General features: G+C 45.6%; 1 protein-coding gene across 2 annotated transcripts in view; it reads right to left on the bottom strand.

Moving 5' to 3' along the window:
• The window catches only part of Tjp2 (tight junction protein 2), a 165,136-nt gene that overhangs the window by 125,068 nt on the left and 15,708 nt on the right, over positions 1–24,360 (bottom strand). The window contains exons 1-2 of one of the 2 annotated variants that reach the window (XM_010605874.3): positions 16,433–16,615; positions 16,188–16,308 (exon numbers count right to left, since the gene is read on the bottom strand). The exons of the other annotated variant lie outside the window; for it this stretch is intronic. The gene's annotated coding sequence lies outside the window, so the exon portion shown is untranslated. Of the gene's footprint in view, positions 1–16,187; positions 16,309–16,432; positions 16,616–24,360 lie in introns of those variants that run through there. 2 annotated transcript variants of the gene reach the window in all.

Raw genomic sequence — 24,360 nt, 5'->3', positions numbered from 1 at the left:
CAAAAAAAAAAAAAAAAATCTCATCTTTAAAAAAAGTGTATCATTTACAAATCAGTACATTCATATACATATGGTAAGAAGTAATTCTGAATCTGTTTCAGGTGTATGGACAACAAAAATTGAAATTGAGTGATTTAAACAACTCTCAACTACTCATGAACCCTCAGTTTCCCATTTATAAGGTCTGAAGACTGAAAGGGGTAAGTTTTCTACCACCACTACCACTGCCAAAAGACTAAGAGCGCCCACTTCCCTTGGACTAATTATACAATTCATATAATCTGACCACCACAAGGTGGTGAAAAAACAACGGACAACCATTTGGTCTTGGAACAGTGCATTTCCACAGCATTCATGACTATTACTCCCACTGGTTGTTCTGCAAACAATTAGTACCAGTTAGTCACAGGAATTCTTTTATGGGCTGAACTTGGACGTGGCTGGCTACAGCTGCCGCCCCTGAAAAAATGCTCTAATACAGCCTTCATTTAATCATATGGGAAGATGTAATTACACTCACACAGCAGCCTTTGTTCTGACAAATTGTATTTCTAATGACATGTGATAAAAATTACTACACAACCCCTGTGGAATAAGAAATGAACCCTGAAGCTAACCACACACAAAAAAAGTCAAATTAAACATGTTATTCATTGGAAGCTGTTTTACTGCAATGAAAGTGACTCAATACTTCATAAATGACATTATATATATATCTATCTATATCTATATCTATATCTATATCTTTTTTTTTTGATACAAGGTTTCAATATGTAGCCCGGGCTGGCCTTGAACTATGCAGGCCATCCAAGTTGGCCTCAAACCCTGGATTCTCCTGCTTCAGCCTTCTAAGGACTGGGATTGTAAGCATGTACGTATGTATTTATTCAGGACTGTGGCTTGAACCCAGGGCCTGCTCAATGAGCTACATTCCAAGGACTTTTAGTATTTTGGGGGGCAGGATCTCACTATATTTCTGAATTGCTAAAACTGGGCTTGAATTTGCCATCCTGGGCTGGCTTGAATTTGTGATCCTTCTGCTTCAACCTCCCTGAGTAGCTGGGATTACAGACATGTACCACCATACCCGAAGTTACTGGAATTTGGGGTTCTAACATTTAACATAAGCTCTAACAAAGTTATTTTTATCTATGATCTCATATAAAATTAAAATTGAGCCTTTTTGTTAGGAAAATAATTGTGCTATAACAAATATTACAAAGAATCTGTCTTTCTTCCATACATGAGATTGTTCAGCTTTTTATTTATAGTATTCATTTTTAAGTGTCATTTTTATGTGAAATCCTTTATAATAATACAGGAGAATAGAACAGAAAAAAAAAATTGGGCCGAAATACCCCATCCCACTATGTACTATAACATTTTCTTTAATATTTCAGAAATTGCTTAGAAATTTTTACTTAGGGTCAGGGATTTAGCTCAGTGTTCTACCGCCTGCCTCACAAGCACAAGGACCCAAGTTTGATCCCTGGTAACCTGCACCCAAAATCACATATCTGTTTTTAAGAATTTTTAAAGTACGCTCAGCCCAAAAAACAAAAAGAAGCCTTTAAGTTTATCTTTCTAAAACACTAAAACTGAGCATAAACCTTCACAGATCTTCCTGACATTCACTTTGCTTTTTACATTTTTCTTTGGGGTTTTTTGAGATATGGTCTCACTATATAGCTCAGGCTGGCCTCGAACTCATGGTGATCTTCCTGCCTCAGCCTGTGAAGTGAAACAGTCACAGCAGCGCGACCTCACCCGCCTCTAACCTTCCCTTTGCATTAATTATTTCTACTCTTTATCTTGGAGAAAAGAGTTAGTGAACACCCTGAGGGTGTTTGAACCGTTGCTGGACTTCACAGACATAAAAATGGACATGAGAAAATGACTCCAACAGGCTGCTTCACAAGGTGTGGTCTGCTCTCAGGGAGCTGGAAAAAGCCTCAACTGAAGTTACAAGATCCAGCCAGACAACTACTTTTCTTTTCCTACTCTGCCTGTATTAGTTTGCTAAGGCTGCCATAATAAAGTACCAGAGAAGAAATAGAGATTTATTTAAAGAAATAGAAATTTATTTATGTAGGTGGATAGGTAGGTAGATAGATAAGGCTTTGCTAAATTGCCCAGATTGGCTTTATACTCATGGTTTTCCGGCCTCAGCCTTCCAAGTAGCTGGGATTATAAGTGAGCACCACTGTACCTGGCTTCATGTAGAGAAATGTATTATGTAGGGGCTGGGCACAGTGGTGCACACCTATAATCGCAGCTACTCGAGAGGCTGAGACAAGAGGATTGAGGCCACATATAGCCTGGGCAGCATACCGAGACCTTGTCTCAAAAGATAAAAGAAGAAAGATATGATCTCACACCTGCAAGTCCAAGACCAAAGTGTCAGCAAGGCTGGTCCTTCAGAGGCTGTGTGGGACCTGGTCTAGGCCTTCTCATTTGGGTGTGCACAGCCACCTGCTCCCTGCATCTGCATATGGTCTTCTCTCTGTGTTCGTCCACATTTCCTCTTTTCACAAGGACACCAGTCCGGGATTAGGGCCCACTCGACCGGCCTACCTTTTTAGTACCTCTAGAGAGACTACCTCCATACAAGATCACGCACACAGGGCCAGGAGTATAGCTCAATGGGACAGGGTGTGCTTAGCCTGTGTGGGGTTCTGGGTTCCATCCCAGCACCAAGAAAGAGTAAAATAGCAAGGTCACACTGGGGACACTGGGTGGGGGAGGTTCGGACTTCAATAAATGAGTTGGGGGTCGCATCGGGTGGGGATCTGGGAGACTAGGAGACCCTCTGCTTTCCTGGTTCTGTCCTTTCACCCCAGCAGGAAGGCAGGACTGACCCTCCAAGAGCTTCAGTATATGTGGAACACGGCCACAAGGTGAAGTGGAGGAAGAGGGGAGGGGGAGGAAGGGAAGAAGGAGGAAAAGGAGGAGACTCTCACGGAGTCTGGCAGCGTGTGAGAAAACCAGGACATCCCAGAAGCAGCTGAAGGCCTGAGCATACCCGGCCCTGTGATTTGGTCCGGTATATACTTTATGGTTAACTATCCGAGAAAGAAAAGGACGTGTCTGATACTGTGAGAAAGATCCAGTCTCTGGAAGCAGAAGCCAAACCCACCCAAACCCAAGAGGAAGACGCTAAAGCCACGGTGGAGGATTAACTAATGGTCAACTTGAAATACCCAGCCGAACTGAGTCAGCGTGGTTCTGGGCGTGGAGGACCCACCTAGGGATTGCTGCCAACCGCAACAGTGAAGAACGGGAGGGAAACACTGCACACGGCTTCCTCCCCAGAAGGAGTGCTGTTGGGGCTGGTTTTGCTGATACCGGCTTGGCTGTTCCCATCAGAGGAGGAGCTCGGGTCCTCGATGTCTCAGGGACGGCTGCTGTTCTCTTGGGGAGCTCTGGTCTTCGCCTTTGTCATGAGCATCACTTCCTGGCTCCGGTGGGGATCCCTCACCCTTTGGCACAGACCCTTCACCCCACCAGCGCAGACTTTCTAGCTTCCACCACCGGCCTTTCAGTCTTCTCAGTACAGAGTTGCCTGAAACACTGCCTTGGGCTCTAGGCCTCTGGCTGGACCTGTGCGGGCCATTGTTCAGGAGCGATCCAGGCCCTCGGCTGAATTCTACAGGTCTCCAGCCTGCAGACAGATCTCTTGTACTCTCCTGCATTGGATTTTTTGGGGTGAATATTTTAAGATACTCTTACAGGTGTATATGTCCTGCGTCAAATCTATTCCCTTGCAAACCCTCACTACAACACCCACTCTTAGGAGGCCCTGACAAAGACTTGCATCTCCATGCAAGATGGACAGAAAACAAGTCTACTCCAACACTAGGGAAGAACAGAACAGAAAAGCAGATCCAACAGGTCATCTTAAAGATATCGGTGTTGGGCGAGCAAGGTAGCTCAGTGCTTATCTGGCACACATAAGGCCCTGAGTTTGAGTGTCAGTACTGAAAAATAAAATGTCCTTTTTAACATATGTGGTTCTACATTTCCTCAAATTGCATCATGATAGTATTATAACTTTTACAGTACCTATTCCTGAAACAGTGAAGCTAAGCGCTCAGTCTTACGGGGTTATAGACATACTAGAAAGTTGGGAAATAAAAAGTGAACCAGATCTCCATAAACCCAGTACTCAGGAGGGTGAGGTAGGACAATCAAGAGTTTGAGGCCCGTCTGAGCTATGGAGTGACTTCGAGGCCAGCCTCGTCTGCACATCAAGAATCTAAGTGGAGCAGTCTTCAAGTCTATGAAATTTAGGAAACACACCTAGAGACAGGCAGGGAAGACAGCAGAGATAAGGAGAAGCCAAAGCCAAGGAAAACAAGATTGTTAGAGTCAAAACATCTGAGGCAGGGGAGAGATCTGCTTTGCTCCAATACCCAGTCAGAAAATGACCCAGATGATAAGGGGTGAATTCCAGAAGGCTGGCAATAAACACACACATAGAATAGTCACTAAATAACCTAGCAATAGCTTTACTTTATCACTGCAGAAAAACCACACCAATGTGGAGATGTGAGGTAGTTATGAGGGCCACATGAAGGCCTAAAATCCCAGTATAGCACCCTGGGAGGTTAAAACAGGAGGACTGCAAGTTCCAGCCAGTGATTCACTAAGATCTTGTCCCAAAATTTAAAAAGGGCTAAAGATGTAGCCCAGTGCAAAGGCCATGGGTTCAATGCCCAGTACAACAAGCAATAACCATAAATCCATTTTAATCAACATTAAGAAATGATGTTTTTACAAGTCTGTCTCCCTGAGCATTCGGTTAGCCTGAGAGGTAGATATTATGTCATATTCATGCTTATAGCTGTACTAACTCTCCTCCCTCAGGAGTTGCTATATGATAGGTACCCAATAATTTAGTGTCCTTTTCCTAAGTAAAAGGCAGAGGGATGTAATGGCTGAAACCCTATGTTCTAGAACCGGAATGTGTGGATTTGAATCCCACCTTCACATAGAGTTTGCTGAGTGCGTGTGAGACGTTGGGCTCTTTGAACGTCTCCTGGGCCCGAGTTTCCTCATCTGTAAACTGGGGCTAATAGTAGCACCTGTGTGGTAAGATTGGGTGAAGATTAAATTTAGCATATATAAAATACTAAGGTCAAACTCATCCAGAAACTGTACTTAAATACTAGCCATGGTTATTATTATACACTCGGCAAATCACTTTGGCCTTGGTTGTTAAGGGACGGAATGTATGCTTCCCCTCAAAATGGTGAAGGCCTGACCTCAAATGTGTGATGCCAAGTACAGATGGAGCTTTTCACAAGATGATTAGGTTGTAATGAGGTCCTGAGTGGGATTAGCGTTTTGTTTTGTTTTGTTTTGTTTTTCCCTCTGATACCAGGGATCAAACTCAAGACCTTGCACTTGTGAGGCAGGTGTGGTGCCACTGAGTTACATTCCTGGCCCAGGACTAGTGTTCTTCTAAAAGGAGTGTCTGTCTCTCCACACTCAGGCACCAAGGAAAGAAAGGTCACGTGAAAGCAGCTGTCTGCAAGCCAGGAAGCCAGTCCGACCCAGAATCCAACCATGCTGGCACCGTGACAGCTGACGTCCGCCTCCAGAATTCTGAAATATAAATGTCAATGTTTCACCCACGCCATCATCTGTGGTACTGGCGGACTAAGTCGTGGTCCTGGATCCAGCTCACCCAAGTCTCTCCACTCACAAGGTGCTACTCCTTCAGGTGGCCTGAGGTTCCCCGACACGAGTATGCCTTGCTCATGAATGGGCTGCACAGCCTTCCAAGTGTCCACAGAGTGTCCTACCGTGCCTGCCCCTTCAGAGGCTGGCGACCTTCCTCTATCTATCCACCCCCACCTAGAGGGATCAGCTTCCTCAGCCACAGCTTCCTGTCTGACCATTCCCTTCCGCCTCCCCTGCCTCCCACCCCGCAGACACTGCCCACACTGCCCCATTCAGGTGTCCCGTCCTTCCCTTCCTGAGATTCCCTCGCTCCTCCTGCCGGACTACTGCTTTCCTCGAGGCCCTTCTCAGTCCCCCGTTATACTACAGGTATTTACCTATTCGCTATCTGTCTCCTCCTCTCGACTGTAAGATCGGCTTCGAAGTCACAGACCTATTTCGCTGACATTGTACCCATTTCAGGTTGGGTTTCCTAATCCATCCACGTGCTCAGTCATTCATGTACTCTGTCAGCAGCTACTGGGTGTTTCTAGGAAACACTTTGATGGACATTGGGCACCTGAGTCAGACCGAACCACCCCTGCCCTGAAGAATCATTCAGTGTAAGGCAGTACCAAGGGACCGCAACTGAGAACGCTGTGTGAGTAACCTAGGAAACGGACGGGGACTGGAGAGAGAGAACAAGCCTATCTAAGGGGCTTAGCTTAGGAAAGCATTCACGGGGAGGGCACCTGAGATGGGTCTTAAAATGTGAGTTGACATTCCCTAGGTTCACCAAAGATCCGGGGCTTCTCAGGCAAAAAGAAAAATACCCTGAAGTAGGAGAAAAATTGGGCAGCAGGCTGGGTGATTTAGCTCAGTGGTGCTGCTGCCTGCCTTGCAAGCGCAAGGTCCTGAGTTCGATCCCCACTACAAAAAAACAAAAACAAAACAGAAACAGAAAAATCAGGCAGCAAAGGTTGCTCTGGGAGCCGAAAGCAGAACCACACAGTTGGTGGTGCACCTTCGAGCCAGTGCTGGAAGGAGGCAGGGTGTCTTCGGATTCGCCTATGGAAAGTGAGGGCACTGCAGGTGCCCGTCCCTCAGACACCGCCCCACCAGGAAGTCACCAAACCAGTGACCAGTTCCACTGTTTCAGTCACTGAAATGTGTGCTTTCTGTACTTGGTCTTCTCACAACAGACTTAAGGGCTGGCTATACACTGTTCTCCTTGATTTTTTGTTTGTTTGAATGAAGACTCTTAGGTATCAAGTGACAAACTTGCCTGAGGCTGCACAGGGAATAGCAAGGAAGGGATTGGTCTGATTACAAAATCTCCCACCTCATCCACTAGTCCTGAGGGGTGCCCTGGGGCCCTTGGTATATCCCTGTCACAGTGAATGAATCAGCTCCGTACCGACTCATCTCCCTGTAAAACGCAGGACTCCTGAAGGCAGATACTTTTCTGCCCCCCACTGTATCCCCGGCACTAGCACAGTGCCTGGCAGTGTATGGCACCCCTAAGTACACGTTAGGAATGAGTGGATGGACCGGCCTCTGAACTCTTCTGATGTGTACCACCACCCTCTTCTACCCTTACAGTGACAGAAACGGAGGTCACCCTCCCCACATTAAGATCAAGGTCCAAAACCCCAGTTCATTTCTGCCCTGTGCTGCAGACTGGGCCCTGAAGTGCATGCACAGATCCCCTCCCCAAGGTCAGGGCTCCCATCCCCATCTCTGCAAAGGTCCCAAAAAGGGGTAAGAGAGGGTCCATGCCCATCCCTAAACCGCTTGAGCAAGACATGTGATGTATGCTGAAGTTTGACACACGGTCGGCAGAAGATGCCCACAGAACAGTCCCCGGATGGAAACCCTGGGCACTGAGTCTCTCAGGAGCGTCCCTGTCAGTAACACGTCACACACACAGTCACCGCCGCTGCTGGAGGAGTCCAGGCTGTCCCGAGGGACTGCACGGGGAGAGGAGCGCAAGGAGCTCAAGCGTGGTTTCCTTGGACTCTGTTCCACGCACGTTTCCCTTTGCTGACCGCGCTGTGGGTCCTGGCCCTGAAACATGAAAGCCCCCACTGTAACTAAGTGCTGAGCACAACGCCTTCTAACACACAGCGAGCCTGGGCGTGGTCTTGGGAATGCCAGTGCCTCTCCAGGGCAGCATGGCTGTGAAACACCTCCTATCCAGTCCTGTCCTCTACCAGGTGAGTCATGCCCAGAGCCTACACAGTGTAGGATGGCAGAAATGTTAGTGTGTTCAGAAGGCTCTGTGGGAAGGAGGGCCGATCAAATTCTCAAGTAGGCACCCGCTACCCAACTCCTGCCCCATAGCAAGCTGAACCAGACCTGGGCAGCTGACAACAACCACTGCTCCAAGCCATCTCTCTCCACTGATGATGGGCTCCCCAAATGATGAAACACCTTGCAGCCAAACGCGGTGGTGCACCCCTGTAGTCCCAGCTCTCTGGGAGGAGAATGGCAAGTTTAAGGCCAGCCTGGCTAACCTAGTGAGTCAGTGAGACTCAAAATCGGAAATATAGGGCTGAGGATTGAGCTCAGCGAGAAGGCCCTGAGTTCAATTCTTAGTACTGGAGGGCTGGGAATTTAGCTCAGTGGCATCTTGCCTGCTAGGCAAGTGCAAGGTCCTGAGTTTGATCCCTGGTACCCCCCTAAAACAATAGGACTCACCTCAGTTTCCAGTCCTGGAGAGAGAAAGAGAAAGAGAGAGAGAAAGATAGACAGACCAACCCTTGAGTGCAGGCTCTGGCCTCTTTCTAAAACCCAAGAAAATATTTTATAACATCAGACACAACAGAATCCCTCTAAAGTGAAATATACTAAGGGCTGGGGATTTAGCTCAGTGGTGCTGCCGCCTGCCTTGCAAGCGCAAGGTCCTGAGTTCGATCCCCGGTACCTAAATAAATAAATAACTGAACTGAACTGAAATGAAATATACAAGAAAAGTAACACTGACATTGGGAAACCAGCCAGAAGCATAAAATCAGCCCACTCTCACAGTGGGCCCCTACCCTTCTTGGATTTCTTTTCTGTGCAAACCTTCCGACCCTGACGACGTGGATGACGTCAAAACCTCTCCTCTGAGTCAGCACCCACTCTCGGAATCGGCTTCTGATCAGTTGTCCTAAGGAGATCGGGCCTACGGCAACACAAGTCTTTAAAGTTCTTAGGCCGAGCAGGCAAACACAGGAAAGGAGGCGAATGCCGGAATCAGTGATGACACTATGTGCACAAAGGGAAGAACCCTGCAGTTTGCAGAACTCTGTTTGGCTGTCGGCTGATTAGCAGTGAAAGACAAGAAGAAGAGTCAGGCATGACCCCTGGCCTAGTGGGGTCCCTTATCTTACCACTTGATACTGCATCCCCAAGCCCCATAGTCCACTACCCACTCAGCCCACTACCCAGCGACAACGCTGACCTTCTTGAACCAGTCAGGAGAAACCTTAGCCTAATCACCTACAACACATACCTCCTGCTGACAGCTCAGACCCTCCCATGAAACCAGGACCCAGGCAGGCCCTGGCTCTGCTGAACCTTCCCCCAAAGCTCGTGGGCTCTTGCGACCCCAGTCTCCCATGATGCTCCCCGCCCCGCCATTCTTTGAAGGCCCCTTGTTATCCCACCCAGCCGCACTCCCCATGGCATCCCTGCTTTCAGACTCAGTGGGGTCTGCGCTCTGCCCCTTGGATGGTACCTGCTCCCCATCTCCACCAAGTATCTGCAGAGCGGGAGCTCAGGCCACTGCCCAGCCTTCCGCCTCCACTGCTCCTGCCTCACGGTGCCAAACGCCGCAATACTGGGGCTTAAACACCGGCAGGATCTGCGTGAGTTCCGGCTGGAGATGCAGCTTCTCAGGTTACTTCCCCGGATCTACTCAATCAGAAACCGCAGGAGTGGGGCCCACAGCCCTCAGCGGTTCAAATGTTCACTCAGGTTAGACAATCACTGCACCACACACCTCCACATGCTGGTCCACTGGGGTCTCAAGCAGTTCGCAAATTCAAGTAATTTTCTCTCTTAAATCTGACTCACTTCACGATTTCTCTCAGCACTACCAACACGTTGCAAGATCAAAATGTGATGACACAAGTTCAATACAGTAAGCCATGAAAACCCAGAAGATACCGAAGAAAGTCAGTAATGACTTGTGACTGTGGGGCATGACGCTGATCCTTCACATGGCTCCAGAGAAAAACCACTGCCTCACGGCTTGAGGAAAAAAAGAATAAAAATGCATGAACTCACGAGAAATGACTGTTAGTCTACTCTTTGAAGGGTTCTTCAGAATAAAATAAAGAGCACTCTAGTAAAATATATACACACTATATTAATATGATTTTAAGGCACATTATTATATATTTTGTTTATTTATATGTGGTGTGGGGGGTTGAACTTCAGGGCTTACATAAGCTAAGCATGTGTCCTACCACTGAGAACACTAGCAGGCTTACTGCATATTTTAATAAACAGAATTGACAGATGTTTGTAAGCTTTCTTTTCCCCCCTTGGTACAGGGAATTGAATCCAGAGCCTTCACACTGAGCTATATCCCTATCTCTCTCTCTCTCTCTCTTTTTTTTATTTTTTGGCACCAGGAATCAAACTCAGGACCTTGTACCTGCGAGGCAGGCGGCAGCACCAGTGAGCTACATCCCAGGCTCATCCCTACCCCTTTTTTAAAATTTTTATTTTGAGACAAAGTCTAACTTGCCCACACTGGGTATGAATTTGCAATCCTACTGTCTCAGCCTCCCAGAATACTAGGAAAAAGTTTATAGCACAGTGTTTTGGGTTTTTTGGCTTTTTTAAGGGGAATGTAAATGTTCTAGAGTTTTTTGTGGTGATGGTTATACAACTGTGAATATACTGAAGGGCACTGACTTGCACATTATAAACAGGTGAATTTTAGGGTAGGTGAATTACATCTCAATGCAACTTTTTTTTCTATTGGCTTAAAGTTCCAAGAAATTATAAACAAACTCAGTTAACCAAAAAGTGTTAAGTAAACTAAAGAGTGGTAGATAAATGAGTGGTTCTGTCTCCTTTGTATTACAGATTCCTAGGGCCAGGGATTTAGTTCAGTGGTTCTGCTGCCTGCCTTGTAAGCACAAGGGCTGGAGTTCGATACCCAGTACCACAAAAAAATAAAAATAAATAAGGACTGTGTTACAGATTCCTTCCATGTGGAGATACTAAATAGCTTTTTTTTTTTTTTCATTTACAGTTTACAAGCACTTTTACAAGTAAGAGCTTTTGGAGCCCTCACTATAATCCTGGACCTAGAGGGAGATAATTATGCCTCTCATTGTACACACAGCTCTGATTGTGAGATTCGCTCTCAGAAGTTTATTAAGCTGGATGAAGCAGGGGTCAGCTCCGCCATGACTGAATCTTGCATCTTTCTTACACACTGAGCAGTGTGTGCTATCAGGCTGATGTGCAGAGATGACACTTTGGACACACCTCCATGAGAAAAAGTGATCAAGACCTGATTTTTCCCGGAGCCAGCCCGCCTACACTAGCACCACCTTCAAACCAAGTAGGAGCTGCCTCATAGAGGTCTTAGGGTGCCACAGGAAGAGCCTTCTGCCTTGGAGTCCTTTCTCCTTTGGAATTTACTTGTTTTGTCTCACTCTTTATTTGCCTCAGCGATCAATCCCGATATTCCAAAAGATTAGAATGTTGCACCTGCCTGGCAAGCACAAGGTCCCAAGTTAAATTCCCAATGCCAGTTAAAAAAAAAAAAGGTGCAAATGAAGCATTAATCAATAGGTACTTTCTAGGAGGAGGAGAGCTGGTGTAAGGAGGCAAGGGCTCATAATTCTGTACAGAAAGAACCAAGGTCTCAAGTAAGAAGATCCAAGATGGTCTCAATTTTCTCTTCTATAAAATGAGGAAAAAAAATAGCACTTTCAAGGTTATAAAGATTTAATGAAACTAAATCTCAAAAATCCCTTACTGACAATAGAGACACAACATATGTTCACTGACTCTAAAACAAGTACTCTAGTACCTTGGCCTCCCTGAGATCAGTGGCTCCTCTAGATGCTGGGATTCAAAATTTCAATGATTATCAACATCAAGACGTACTGATGAGAAAAAGAATGGGAGGGGAAGATTCTGATCTGACATGCCAAATTTGAACTGACTGCCTAATTTCAAAGGTGACTCCATCATGAATTTAATTTCATGTTAAATTTGTACTTCAAGTTGTAGAATAATTTTATAATATCAATGCATGAAGAGCTGTGGTATATCCCAGAGATAAAGTTCTTACTTAGCATACATAACACCTTGGGTTTAATTCCTAGTGTACACAGACACACACACACACACACACACACATGCACAAGTTATATCTTGGTTTGCATCTGCATTCAATGTGTGGGTATATGTTTATCCCAGTGACTCCCAAACCCAATTAATCAAATATCAGAATCATCCAGGGGTTGTTGAACCTACATATTACAATGCAAAGACTCTGACTCAAAGTCAGAAACACTTGTGGAGTTTCCCATTTAGTAAGCTCCTAGGTGACTCCCCAGATAGCAGTGAAGCTGATAAAGCCACTCCTTATAAAACCACTCACTGGACATTTGTAGGGAAGATTTTTTTCACTGTGTAGACTGCAAAACAGCATTTGTTTATCAAATAAAAGGCTGAGGGCCGGGTATTTAGCTCAGTGGTTCTGCCGCCTGCCTCACAAGCTCAAGGTCCCGAGTTCGATCTCCAGTACCAAAAAAAAAAAAGTTCTTGTTATTTCAGAAGAACACTCAGGAAGAGGGAAACTCTTTCCTTTTTGCCTTACTAGAATTCTGGGAACACAGGAATCTTCTAAAGAGAGAGAATTTGCTGCCAAACCTTTCCCATTTGAATTATCTTCAACCATTTCAAAGGAATTTTTCAATCAAAGGAAGCTATAAAATCCTGTCTAGAAGCTGAAAACTTCTTTCTGATGAAAGTCTTAACACAAAGGCAGGGGTCTAAAGACAAGACTCTGGAGAACACGAAGACGTTCCCACTTAGCCCCTGAACCATACTCTTGATGTATATAGCAACAACTTTCTGAAACCATGAATAAAACTTTAACACTTCACCAATTCGCATTTCTATTCCCACTGCAAAGTGTGTCCTCAAACCACACGCCACCATTTCAAGCAGTTGCAAACAGATGACTTTCATTATTACAGAGCGTTCCTAAGTTCTATAAACATTTTCATAACTACGAATGATGTCTGTGGGACATCACACTCATTTAATTTTATGGCAGAAATGTTTGAAAGTTTGGAGTATTTTGAAAAATTATTTCAAATCCTTTTTTTTTAAGTCTCGCTGTGATAACCCCTCCAGTATTCATGCAGCAATGACCTTTTTTCTTAAGGTTTATTCCAACTAATTGCAAACCTGAGTTTGAGAGCCAGCCCTGGTGGTCTACACTTGTTGTCCCAGGTACTAGGCAGGCAGAGGTGTAAGAATCTCAAGTTTGAGGCCAGACTCGGCCACTTAAGGAGATGATTTCCCTTCATCCCTTTCTTAAAAACAAAAACTTGAGAGCTGGGGCATAGATCAGTGGAAAAGTGCTTGCCTAGTGTAGGCCAGATCTTCTTTTGTGTGTATACTGGGGATTGAACTTGGGTCCTTGTGCTTGCGAGGCAGGTGCTAGAACCACTGAGCTAAATCCCCAGCCCCCCATACCAGATCTTAAATTCCATCTCCAGCACCCACTCTTTCCTCCAAAACAAAAACAAACAAACAATATTAGCAGGACACTTAAAAATGCCAGTATAATTAGTACAGGTGAAGCTCTCGGTAACTTCACTTCAATTCGAGACAAAACAGAAGGAGACCCCTTGTCTAGACGAGTAAAAGAGCTCACAGGGTAGGCGGGTGTGGCAGTGCAGTACAGGTCTGTAATCCCAGCACTCCGGGTACTACAGACAGCAGAGTTAGGTAGAAATACTATGGGCAGTCAGACAGGGCTTGGCCCTCGAGGGAGTCAGTGCAGAAGATGAGAACACAGGACAACCCTAAAGACAGATAAAGACGCAATGACCAGGCCTACATGCCTCCCTGAGGGATAGCAATACTTCGAAGGTTATACTATAACTGATATCACCTGGCCCACCACAGTCTAGACAGACATCAGTCACCCAGGTGGGTGGCCGGGACCTCCTGATCCGTCCCTTCCTGAAAAGGTTTTCGTTCTCTGCGTGTACACTTGACACGTGACCTGCTTCCCCATTGGATCAATGTCACCTAAGGGTCTAAACTTGTAATCTTACTGGTCGATTATAGTTTTGACCTGTGTGATTTTGCCCTATAAAACTTCCTCGGTGAAGCGGGGTCCACTGCAACCCACTTTCGCGGCCCCTCCTATCTCTCAGGAGTTCTCTGTTCTACTTGTTTTTTTCTTTGTACCAGGGATCGAACTCAGGACCTTGCGACTGTGAAGCAGGCAGAGGAACCACTGAGCTAAATCCCCGGAATTAACATTTTTCTTCTCTTAACCTCCACTGTTCCTTGGAATTCATTCTTCGATTCTGGGGACCACAAATGCGGGGTATTTGATATCGAGCAGGTTGGGAGTTACATCTATTTCCCCTATATCCTGAGAGGCTGATACAGAAGACACACAAGTTCCACCAAGCCTGGGCCATTTAGGGACTTAGGCACCTTGAACCAAAAGGGCTGGGGTTGTAGCTCAGTGAGGCACCAAAAAAAAAAGGAAAAAAGGAAAGGAAGAAACAAAACGAAACAAAACTGCCTGTGTACTCACTCTTAAGACACTGGAGCTGGGACACTTCTGGCCGGTCCATTCAGGAATTCTCAAATGTTTCTTTATATTCTGCCTTTGTGGTTCTATTTTTACTTTACATTCGTATTCAACCTTTCAGACTCCTATATGTAACACCCCACCCCACCCCAAGCGCAGGGGTCCTGGGAGAAGAGGGAAAGGATAGTTTCTGTTTAGGATGAGAAGCTGTGGAGAGAGAGGCGATTGCAGTGAAACACGATGAAGGTACTTAATTCCCCCAAAGTGTACTTTTAAAAAGGTTAAAATAGCAGATTTCATGTTATGTGTATTTGCCACAATAAGTGTCGAGAAACAAAAATCTGCAGGCTAAGCTGTTTACAGTATTTCCAAAACTTACTATAAGGGGCCAATCGCCCTGACGAGGAGGGGCTGTAACCCAGGCAGCTCCAACAAGTTTGTTCCAGTAGGCAAAACATTAATGATGGCCTGGCGTGGTTGCACACCTGTAATCCCAGCACTCGGGAGGCTGAGGCAGGAGGATCGCTGCAAGTTTGAGACCAGCCTGGGCTACACAGTGAGTTCCAGGTCAGTTTCAACTACATAGTGAGACCCTGTCTCAAAAAACAACAACAACAAAAACCTTTAACGATGGATGGGAACCTGTGGACCGAAAACTTCATTCTAAAACCTGATAGGCCAGTGCTTTTCACAATGCTCCCCTGGGGACCAGATTCCGCAGGCTCCTGGTGGGGCTTGCATTCCCCGGAAAGGGCCCGGTCACAGAGTCTCACCAGAAAACAGAACAGATCACACTTGCAAATAAATTCCTGAAGGACTTCACTACCTTACCCAAGGCAGTTGGTAAAGATGCTTGAGAAACTGCCGCGAGCCTGACCGAGGAGGCCCCCACCGTGCCCGCCCACCTGCGGGCCTGGCGCAGGGTGGCTCCCTGGACTCGCCACGGCAGTCTGACAAACACCCTTCTCCGGCGGGAAGAATGCCTGGCATTCAGTGGCCTTCTTCCGACGGAAAAGATCTCCAGCGCAGGTCTCACTGAGTTCTCTATACAGAACCTAGCAGTGCAGCCCCTGAAAAGCAGCAACGCCCTAACGTGGACAGATCGGCCCCTCCCTTACAAGTGGGTCCGAAAGCCGAAAGGTAAACGCGTAAGGAATCTGCCTGCAGCTCTGTGAAGAGGCGGCTCAGTCCGCAGGCCCCGTCGGAGGTGCAGCTGGGCGTCCGGGCAGCCCCCACCTGCGCCCCGCTAACCAGCGTTGCCTCCGCCCTCCCCCATCCTAAGCACCGGCTCTGGCCCTTCAGCAACTTTAAGGCCTTCTCGATCCGGCTAAGTAAAAGTTTAAGTCGAAAGTAAAGAAGCTTCCCTTGGGGAAGATGGTGCCAGGCACCTGTAGGTGCCCAGGTGCACAAGCAACACCTCTGGTACAGTCCCCGCTGCGCCCTGCTGTCTGCCCCCAAGGGGAGGGGGAGGCACAAGCCGGGGGTGGGGCTGGTCAGGCGGTCAGGGCCACAATCAGCTCGCATTTACCCGGCTGCTGCCCACCACCGCCCAGGCTGAGGACCTGCGCAGTCTTGAACCCCAACTCCCTCCCTAGCAAAAGTCTGCTTCGCAAAGAAAGGGACCCAGGGACCCGGGGCCACACCCCGTGGCTCCCCTCGCCACCCTCAAAGCCCCGCAGGCTGCTGGGCCGGTGCGAGAGGGAGGGAGGAGGTTACTCGCCTGGAGCCCGCGGCGACGGCCGGGGAGGACCCGGCCGCGTGTCCCCTGCGCTCCCGGCGTCGCTGGCAGCGCGAGAGGCTGCCCCGCCGCTCCTGTGTATTTTTGTGACTCGGGCTGTTTCCTGTTTGGAGGTTTGGAAGAAAGAAAAAATACTGTGCAAGGGACTGGAGTGGGGGCAGGAGTGACTGGGCGGAGGCGAGCCCGGAGCCGTGGCCGGAAAGGAAGGGGTGGTCCGAGGCCGTCACCTGCTTCTGCCAGGCGCCGGCGACCGGGAAGAAAGATGCCGCTTCTCGCAACGCTCGTCTGCAGCGGCGGGAGAGACTGAGAGGGAGCCACCCAGCGGCGGGGCAGGACTGCGCTGCGAGGGCGACCTTGGCGCTCTTGGCGCTGGGGCAAGTCCGCTTCGCGATCCTGTCCAGGGCTGCAGGCAAGGACCGTCCCCTAAAGAGATGGCGCGGGAGGTGGCTGTGGGCCTCTATGGGTGGATGTTTGGTGGTGAGGAGTCCTTTTCGTTCAAGGAAGTTGGGAAAACTGTTAATGCTTTTAATGAAATTTAACTTTTGGATCAGCTTCCGTTCCCCTCCCCCGCCAACCTCGCCTTTCACCAGGACGGCTGGGTCTGAGGCCCAAGTCCGGAAATACCGGTTCCTCCCCTGGGACAAAGGTGAGGGTAAACAGAAAGCCTGCTTAGTCACCCGGGAATGCCTGCAGGGCTGACGAGGCCGGGTTCCTTTAGTGCCCTGGGCTGCACCTGGCTAGCAGGTGCCCCTGCCGCTTAGCCGAGTGTGTTAAAAAGCCTGGCACGATCACGGGAGAACTTCATTTTGAGGTGATGAAAGAGCTCCGAGTTGGAGAGTGGTGATGGCTGTACAGTGTGGGCATACTTACTGTCACCAGGCTGTACACTTAAAACTGGCTAACATGTATGCCGGGTGGATACGTGATTCCAGCACTCTGGGAGGCTGAGGCAGGAGGATCACAATTTCGAGCCCAAACTGGGAAATTTAGGGACTTGCACTGCTTCCTGCTTCCTGGGAGGCCAAGCCTAAGACTTGTATAAAGTTTATTCAGGTTGACTTAAAGCATCCATGAGGATGCCAATAAATACAGAACGGAAAAATCTGAATACCAGAGCTTTGTAAACCTTAGTAAAATCATCATCATCAAAATGCTCACTTTCTCGAAAGCAGAAGATACCCAGTTCAATCCCCAGTACCCCCCAAAAAAAATAAAAATAAAAAAAACTAACATCACATAAAAGATCACTAAGCATGCGCCATCTTATAGAAACACACAGCTCCACAAGTGACACAGTCATGCCCAAAAAGGAAACTTCAATCTGATCCAGATTCTAGGTCTAAGTACATTTTATAAAACTACTTGAAAAGAATAATAAAATATGGGGCTCTTGTTTGTTGAGGTTTGAACCCAGAGCCTTATGCAAATAAGTGCAGAAAAATGTGTTTAACACTTCAGGGCACAATCAATAAAATCCACAGTATGGGCCGGGGATTTAGCTCAGTGCTTCTGTAGCCTGCCTTGCAAGCCAAGCACAATGATTCAAGTTCAATCCTGGTACCAAGAAATAAACAAAATCCACAATGCAGGACTGGGGATTTAGCTCAGTGGTTCCGCCACCTGCCTCCCAAGCACAAGGACCCAAGTTTGATCCCTGGTACCAAAAAAAAAAAAAAAAAAAAAGCCACAATGCAGATAACTGAAAGATTACCTGGTCTCCTCAGCAAGTAGCAAGACATTATAAAAACATTGGAGAAGCCCACAGATTGAAAGATTTAAATGATATCAATAAAATATAACACATAAATCTTATTTGCAGTCTTGTTCAGTCAAACCAAGTACTGAAAAAATTTTTGAGATATTTAGAGACTACACCTGTGTAGCCCAGGTTGGCCTCATGGTAATCCTCCTGCCTCAGCCTCCCGATATTAGGATTACAGGCATGTACCACCACACCTGGCTGCTGGAAAAATTTTATATTCACTAAATTAGTGAAAATTTAGAAAAAATTAAACAGATTTATTCACATTGCCATTGATTTCATTTTATACATGGAATTAATACTATTACTTATCTGTGGTGGGTGGCATATATGTTGGCCTATAAATACACATTTATGCACACACACATAAAATGAATGCCTGTTTAATCTCTTTGTATCTGAAACGAAATGAGCATTTCCAACAAGACTTGGATTGTGTTTCAAATGTGTTCAGGTAGGGAGAAAGGAACCTTGGCTGGCAGAGGTACTAACTAACATTATCTTGTTTTTCTCAGCCGCTCTATTCCTTTGGGCATGAGCTTTTCTTTTCTTTTTCTTTCTTTCTTTCTTTCTTTCTTTCTTTCTTTCTTTCTTTCTTCTTTCTTTCTTTCTCTTTTTTTTTTTTTTTTTTTTTTTTTTTTTTTTTTTTTTTTTTTTTTTTTTTGTTGTTGTTGTTTGAGGCAGGGTAACACTATGTAGTTGAAACTGACCTGGAACTCACTATGTAGCCCAGGCTGGTCTTGAACTCACAGCAATCCTCCTGCTTCAGCCTCCTGAGTGCTGGGATTACAGGTGCGCGCCACCACGCTTGGCTGTCTCTGTTTTTCTGTTATCAGCACAACCGCATTTTTAGTAGTTAATGAACATTTCCACTCTGAAGAATAAACATTTTAAAATCTGCCCTGAAAAATAAAGTGCGACCACTCCATGGGTCACCAGGGGCAGAACGGTGAAAAACGGGGTAAGAACTCGGAGTTCCGACTCACTGCTCAGCACAGCCTCACCCCCGACACTGGCACCAGGACAGTTCCGTGGGAGCCAGGCGCCTGTCTGGGAGACAAAGCCCTGTTCTGTGCTTCTGGGACAGAGCGCTCTGGTGCTCAGCGTCTGAGGTCTTGAAACGGATGCTGAGCTTCACCGCCGGCTGGGTGGGCAACGGGCGGGCAAAGGGCCAGAAGCAGTGCGGGGAGCCGCTCGCTCTGACGGGACTATGGCAACGGGACCTCCAGGAGCCACAGAAAGAGCCCTTGCTTCTCCTCTGGACTTTGCACCCTGCTGCCTGTGGGATCTTGAGTTGTTCAGTTTCCTCATCCTTTGAGCAAGGAACTCCCTCCACTGTGATCTAACGCAGAAAAACCAACACCCAAGTATCTGAAAGAGATGTATTCAAGAATGCTTGTTCCTAGGCCAGGGATTTAGCTCAGTGGCATCGCACCTGCCTTGCAATTGCAATTTCCCCGTACTAGGGGGAAAAGTGTTCTAAGCCATAAATCTTTAAGTGGTGCCGCTGCCTGCTTCCCAAGCGTTGAGGTAGAGTTCAGTCTGTAGTACCCCATCCCCGAAAAAAGAAGAGGGCTGGGGATTTAGCTCAGTGGTTCTGCTGCCTGCCTCACAAGTGCAAGGTCCTGAGTTTGATCCCTGGTACCTCCCCCACAAAAAAGCTTGTTCTGTGTGTCTGGAATAGAAAAAAAAAATTATTTAAGAGTGGGTGGAACTGCACACCTGTAATCCCAGCACTCGGGAGGCTGAGGCAGCAGGATCGCCATGAGTTCGAGATCAGCCTGGGCTACATAGTGAGTTCCAGGTCAGTCTCAACTATGTAGTGAGAGTCTGACTCAAAAAAGCCAAAAAAGAGTGGGTGGAACAGGTGGGGATTTAGCTTGGTGGCACTGCACTTGCCTTGCAGGCCCAGTGTCCTGAGTTTGATCAGGAGATGGAGGAGGAGTGGGTGGGCCAAGGCCTGGTGGTATGTGCCTGTCATTCTAGCACTCTGGGAGGCTAAGGCTGAAGGATCTCAAGTTTGATGCCATCCTGGAGCGGGTGCGTCTGGGGAGGGAGCCCTGGATTCGACCCTCGATACCAAAAAGGTGCATTCAGGGCTCACTTCAACAGCACACATACAAAAAAGGTCCATTCAAAGTGTAACAGAGATTTTTGGCCATATAATACGATGTTGGCTGTTGGTTTTTCATAGATAGCCTTTGTTAAGTTGAGATATAGATCATCTATTCCAATTTTTTGCAGGGTTTTTATCATGAATGGGTGTTGAATTTTGTCCCATGCTTTTTCTGCATCTATTGAGAGGATCATATGGTTTTTGTCCTTGACTTTGTTAATATAATGTATTACATTTATTGACTTACGTACGTTGAACCATCCTTTCATCCCTGGAATAAATCCGACTTGGTCAGGATGTATGATCTTCTTGATGATCCTCTGTATTCTGTTTGCTAGTATCTTATTAGGGATTTTTGCATCTATATTCGTTAAGGAGATTGGCCTGTAGTTCTCTTTTTTAGTTGCATCTTTCCCTGGTTTGGGAATCAAAGTGATACTTGCTTCCAGGAATGAATTTGGAAGTATTGCTTCCCTTTCAATTTCAATGAAAAGTCTGAAGAGTAATGGCAGTAGATCTTCTCTAAATGTCTTGTAAAATTCAGCAGTGAATCCATTAGGACCTAGGCTTTTCTTTGTTGGTAAGTTTTTAATTACATTTTCAATTTCACTGGTTGTAATTGGGGTGTTTAAAATGTTTTTATCTTCTTCGTTCAACTTTGGTAATTCATAAGAATCTAGAAATCTGTCCATTTCTTCTGTGTTTTCCATTTTATTAGAGTAAAAGCCATCCTAGGCAACAGACACATGGCAGCAGGTATAACAATTCCCAATTTGAAACTATACTACAAAGGCACTGTGATTAAAAACAGCATGACACTGGCAAAGAAACAGACCTGAGGATCAGTGTTTTTGCGGAAGATACAAAAACAACTCCAGATGTACTCAGATACCTCATCTTTGACAAAGGAGGTGACCATCCCCACTGGAGGAAAATAGCCTCTTTAACAAATGGTGTTGGAGAAACCGGATCTCAACCTGCCCAAGATTAAAACTAGACCCTTATCTTTCACCATGCACTAAATTAAATAAAAATGGATTAAAGATCTAAATATTAAAACAGAAACACTGAACTTTCTGGAAGATAAATTAGGCAGAACTCTTGAAAACATTGGCATAGGAAAAGACTTTATGAACAAATCCTCAGTAGCACAGGAACTAGCAGAAAGAATCAACAACTGGGATCTCATCTTATTAAAAAGCTTCTGCACTGCAAAAGAAACCCTCAACAGAACGAAGAGACAACCTACAATGTGGGAAAAAGTTTTTACCAGCTGCTCCTCAGACTAAGGGCTCTTATGTAGAATATATAAAGAATTCAAAACGATCAGCCCCCCCCAAATATAAAGACCTGATTCAAAAATGGGCAACTGAAATGACAGACATTTCTCAGACAAAGAAGTAAAAGCAGCAAGTAAATATATGAAAAAATGTTCCACATCACTGGTCATTCGAGAGATACAGATGAAAACAACACTGAGATTCCACCTCACCCCACAAAGAATGGATGCTATCAAGAAATCACACAATAACAAATGTTGACAGGATTGTGGGGAGAAAGGAACCCTTCTCCATTATTGGTGGGAGTGCAGACTGGTGCAACCACTATGGAAATCAATATGGAGATACCTCAAAGAGCTGGGACTAGAGGTTCCATTTGACCCAGCCATCCCTCTGCTGGGTATCTTTCCAAAAGAATTAAAAGAATCATATCACAGTGATATATGTGCACCAATGTTTATAGTGGCACAGTTTGTAACAGCTGAAACTTGGAAACAGCCCATTTGCCCATCTGTTGGAGACTGGATAAAGAAGATGTGCTTTTTCTATAAAGTGGAATACTACTCAGCCATAAAGAATGAGGAATTAGAGTCATTCATAGGAAAATGGATACATATTGAGGATTTAGTCTTAAGTGGAATAAATAAGTCACACGTGTAAATACCGAATAGTTTCTCTGGTGTGAAAAACTATAATAGTACACAAGATCCTAATGGGATAATTTATAGTGTGAAATAGGAAGAAAAGCGCTAAAGGTGTAGGGAAAGTGGGAAGGGTAGGGGAAAGGGAACAAGGGAAAAGAAAAGAATATGAGAAAATGAAAAAATGGAAATAAAGTGTTGGGGGGGGGGGTGAAGGGTGAAGGGAGGGCAGGGACGAGGGGAAACAATGAGAACCAAGACCTGTCATGTAAAGGTACAGGATCCCAGTAATGAATGTAACTGTACTGTATACCTAGATTGTACCAATAAACTCAAAAAACCAAAAAACAAAAAACAAAAAACCTTCTTCTTCTTCTTCTTCAAAAAAGTAAAAACAAAGTGTAACAGAGAGGGCCGGGGATTTAGCTCAGTGGTTCTGCTGCCTGCCTCACAAGTGCAAGGACTGGAGTTTGATCCCTGGTCCCCCCCCAAAAAGGAACAAAGTGTAACAGCCCAGCAATGTGTCCACTAACAGCAAGCACACACGTGGAGTAAGTTCTAGACCCCCCTCTTGAAGCTAATTAAGCTTTAAAATGTAAAAGAATCCACAATAAGAGGGAAATCAGGACCTTTTCTCCCAGGAAGAAAGTTCTCAGTTACTTGAAGGCTCCTCCCTAACCTGGGGTGGGGCTTTAGAAAAACTTAAAAATGCAGAATGACCAGTTTCCTTGGAAAAGCTTCCAGTGAACCAGCTAAATAACTAACTTTCTTTAGACCCTAAGCCCACAAAAGCACCTGTTTAAAACAGTCCCCAACTCTCTGCTTATCTCTGTGAGGCCAAAACAAAGAGGATTCAGCTCCACTTGAAAACAGAAGCTTTCTTCTTCCCTCCTATTTCCGATAATTCCCTCCTTTTGTTTGTCATTTTATTCTTCATTTTCATAAAACAAAAAACTCGGTTTATACAAAATACAAAATTACTTCAGTAGGATGTGTTAAATGTATTTTGGTGCCTTTCAGGGTAATTTTCTTGTCTTCTTTTTCTGGGATGGGACCGTGGATTGAACTCAGGGAGCACCGACTACATCCCCAGCCCTTTCATATTTAGGTATTTATTTCTTTGCACTCTACTGTGGGTTGAAATTGAATCCACAGTCTCAGGTGTGCTAGGCAAGAGCTCTACCACACAGCCCTAGTCTTTTTACTCGGGGGCAAAAAGTCTTTTTGCTCAGTGTATCTCACCAAGTTGCCCAGGATGGCTTCGAACTTTTAATCCTCCCACCTCAGCATCCTGTGTAGCTGGTATTATTATAGGTGTGTGCCACTGTGCCCAGGCTCCCTCATTCTGAGATCTTGGGAATGTGGATGAATTCTGGTTCTCTGCATGTACTTCTTACCTTAGAACCACAAATCTCTAGCAGATACTACGGTGACAGCTAGCGAGAGTGAAAACTCTTAGGCTGGAGAGAATATCGGTGTTTACTGTTTAGTCTCTGCACAAATTTTGGAACAGGGTTGAGTTGAATTTTGGATGTCTTTCTTGGCTTTGTCTGATTTGGGCTTGCAGCCTTAGTCTGTATAGTCCAGTATGCAAAATTCTCTGAGACCATGGCTAATTTTTTTTTTTAATCTGCCTAGTTTCAATATCAAGCTTTTTTTTTTTCTTTCAGAGTGAGGTTAAGTAACAATTTAAATAATAGGACATATAAATGAACATCTACTCAGATAAAGCATAATAGTTTAAAAGTGGCTAGCCGGGCATGGTGGTGCATGCCTATGATCCCAGCACTCAGGAGGCGGAGGCAGGAGGATCTCCGTGAGTTTGAGGCCAACCTCAGCCACAAAATGAGTTCAGGGCCAGCCTGAACCAAAAAGTGAGACCCTGCCTCAAAAAACAAAAAATAAAAAAAAGTGGCTAAGAAATATGTTGCAATTAATAAATATATTCTATGTTTAGATTAACAGGCACCATGTTGAGAGGAGACAAGTTCTTGTAACCAATAAATAAATTACATTCAGTAAAGCAAGGTGTCTACATCTGAAATATGGTATGTTCTTAATGTTTTGCTTCTTAGAGCAACCAAACTTCCAAACTGTTTAGAAAGTATCTCTTAACATATAACTCACACCTCAAGTCATAAAAATGGCCAAGGAAAAAAATCCATTGACAAAATTTACAGCTTATATTCTTAATTTCCCATTCAATAAATATCAATTGTCAATTGATTAAACATAAAGGAACTGTATATATGCAACCTGTGAGCCCTGAAAATCTGACATATACGTGTAGATTTAAATGTCACTCTTTCGGATAGTATTTAAAATACCGCATCTCTGGAGGCAAACCTGAAAACTC

This window comes from Fukomys damarensis, unplaced genomic scaffold (genome assembly GCF_012274545.1).
Source record: "Fukomys damarensis isolate Sample0158 unplaced genomic scaffold, DMR_v1.0_HiC HiC_scaffold_31, whole genome shotgun sequence".
Taxonomy (NCBI): Eukaryota; Metazoa; Chordata; class Mammalia; order Rodentia; family Bathyergidae; genus Fukomys; species Fukomys damarensis.
This window is presented reverse-complemented; position numbering and strand designations above follow the sequence as displayed.